The sequence below is a fragment of the Apium graveolens genome, chromosome 6 (assembly GCF_009905375.1).
Source record: "Apium graveolens cultivar Ventura chromosome 6, ASM990537v1, whole genome shotgun sequence".
In the NCBI taxonomy this organism is placed as follows: domain Eukaryota; kingdom Viridiplantae; phylum Streptophyta; class Magnoliopsida; order Apiales; family Apiaceae; genus Apium; species Apium graveolens.
Genome location: NC_133652.1, coordinates 173,408,857 through 173,411,976, shown reverse-complemented (window position 1 = coordinate 173,411,976; position 3,120 = coordinate 173,408,857).

The window sequence follows — 3,120 nt, the reverse complement described above, 5'->3', positions numbered from 1 at the left end:
TATTAACTATGAAAGACAGATAAAAACAATTATCGACACTCACTTGATATTTTTAAAAAATCAATTGGGTTGTGCTACAAATCTAAGTTCTTGAATATTGAAGAACTTAGCTTCTATTTCAGAGAATACAAGAAAATCTAAACTATTTTGTTACAACTGGAACAAAGGACCCGTGACATGTTTTATAAATAAACATGCACAGTTTATAGAGTTTGCAATAAAATAGACTAACATATTTTCTAAAACACTTTTGTCTATTTCTATTTTAAGTGCTTCATATCTGCATACAATCTTCCAGGTCTGCTACACTCCTTTGTCCAGTTCATCTTGGCCCTGGATCTCGCACTTCTTAAGCTGCATTTGTAGACTTTCCATTTTAATGATAAAATTGTCTGTTGACTGATAATCTGAAATATTCATGATAGATGCATTCTGTGAATGAAACTTTTATCGAGATCTTCAAAGTGTATAGAGATGTCCATATCATGATGTAAAATGATTAGTGGAGATCTCAGCATCTCTACATGTATTTGACTTGTCGATATCTCCACTTTTATACATGTATATGACTTGTCGATATCTCCACTTCTCTACATGTATTTGACGTATTGATATCTCCACTTCTATGCATGTATTTGACTTGTCGATATCTCCAATTCTCTACATGTATTTAACTTGTCGATATCTCCACTTCTCTACATGTATTTGACTTCTCTACAGACAAAGTGACTTCTCTATAAGTGACATGCTTTCTCTATAAGTGAAATTACTTCTCTATAAATAAGTGACAACTCGATATGACTCTATTCCTTGATCTATGATTTTTCGGCATTTGACTTAAAATATTTTTCAATCTACAACACTATTCTTCCCCAATCTATGTATTTTTATTCTAAATCATGATCGGGCTTGATCTTCTTCCAGAGATTTATTACTTAGCTTGTTGGTTGTTTACTGAAAAATATACCAGTCTAGTCCTCTAATAATTTTTACAGACTCAAAGAATATAATTACAGATTACATAATAATATAATTCAACTAAATCTTAGGATTGTCAATATGACTTAGTCTTGTTATGTTAAGACATGTCTTGCACAAAAATCTCCCCTAATTTTTGAGAAGATTACTTGTCACAAATTCATGCCTGATAAAAAAACTAATCCCAAACTAAAAATGAGAAACAAACAGATATCAAAAGTATATTTTTTATATATAAATATCACCTAGATGTTACAAAGAGAATTTAGTTTAAGGAATTAACTGAAGTTTTCCTATCTTGACTGAGATCTAATCAAGTCCTTTAGCCTGACATGTCACTCAAGTTCGTCAATGATCTCAGTGCTTCCATAAGATTGGGTCATTCTTCTAATGACTAACTTCCAAGATGCTCAACTTTGTACCCTTATAACCTATAGGTTTTGATATGCAGAAAGACACCATCCTCAGAAACTCTGCATAATCCTTGAGCTCTAAGTTCATTTGGTCTTCTCTCCATTCTATGTAGCTCCTCAACCTTCCTTATAATTGTTATACATAATGTAACCGAGGAATTATAACTCAACATGAAATTTAAATAGATAAATAATATTAACTGTAAAGCACAGGAACCCAGAAGATGAAGGATAGATAAATACAAAGAATCAAAACATGGAATTAATACACTAAGTCCATAACCAGGTCATGGAAAGAAGTTCATTAATATGTTCAAGCCTCCGTGAAGAATAAAATATAAAAGGACTTCTAGTGACAAGGAAATGTATTGGTTTGAATATTGAAGATCAAAGGTTTCAGGGAATGAAGCAGTGAATAATCAACAAGCTCCATCAACTCAGAATTGTACAGAGATTAAGTGAATTTAATTCAATGCTAGTGGCTTGTGAACCAAACCAGTGCATAAAGCGTTTGTACATCAGATTAAGGATTAATTACTTAACCACTTAGAAGAAATCAAGCTGACACAGAAAATAGTGAATCAAAATAAAATAAAAAAGTGTGTTTTTTTGAAGAACCTAAAGAAATATTCTAAATGTTGAAATACTCTCTCTTGGCGTAAATGAGAAAAAAATATTCTAAGTGTTGAATATTTTCCTCTCTGGGCACAACTGAAGTGAAATGTTCCTAAGGCATGACAGTATTTTTTGTTGGTGCAAATGTGAAGAAATTCTAAGGCATGAATATTTTCTTCACCCTTGGCGCAAGTAATGGAAAATTCCAAGTCATAGAAAGCTTCTCTCTTGGCACAAGAAAATCTAGTTACTAAGGAAATAGTTTTTTTTCTCTTGGCTAAGTAAAAGAAGATTTTAAGGCAGAAAAGACTTTCGCCCTTTGGTAGATCATGCATAGGATATTTCTGTTCATGAGGTTTCAGTTATCTAGAAGCATATGCAATTACGTTACCGTGTTGCATTAATATGCATCCTAATCCTCGATAGGAAGCATCGCTGTAAATGACAAAATCTCCTTGCTCGTCTGGTAGTACTAATACAGGTGCGGTCACCAATCGGTTCTTCAATGTTTGAAAACTTTCTTCCCATTTTTCATCCCAAATGAACTTTTCATTCTTTCAAGTCAACTTGGTTAGTGGCGTAACTATCTTCGTAAAATCCTTAACAAATCTTTTGTAATAGCCAGCTAATCCCAAGAAACTTCTGACTTCTGTTGGTCTCTTTGGTCTTTCCCAATTTAATAGAGCTTCAATTTTTGCTGGATTGACTTGAATTCCTTCAGTACTAATTATATGACCTAGGAATTGCACTTCTTTTAACCAGAATTCGCATTTCAAAAATTTTGCATAAAGTTGTTTCTTCCTTAAGATTTCCAAAGCGATTCTTAGGTGTTCAGTAGGTTCTTCTTTAGTCTTCGAGTAAATCAAGATGTCATTAATAAATACAATCACGAATTTATCCAAGTACTTTTTGAACACCCTGTTCATCAAATCCATGAATGTTGCTGGTGCATTAGTTAAACTGAATGCTATTACGTGGAATTCATAATGTCCATATCTGGTACGAAAAGCAGTCTTAGGAATATCTTCGGCCTTGATCTTCGGTTGATGATATCCTGACCTCAAATTTATCTTAGAAAATCATGTGGCTCCTTTTAGATGATCAAACAGATCAG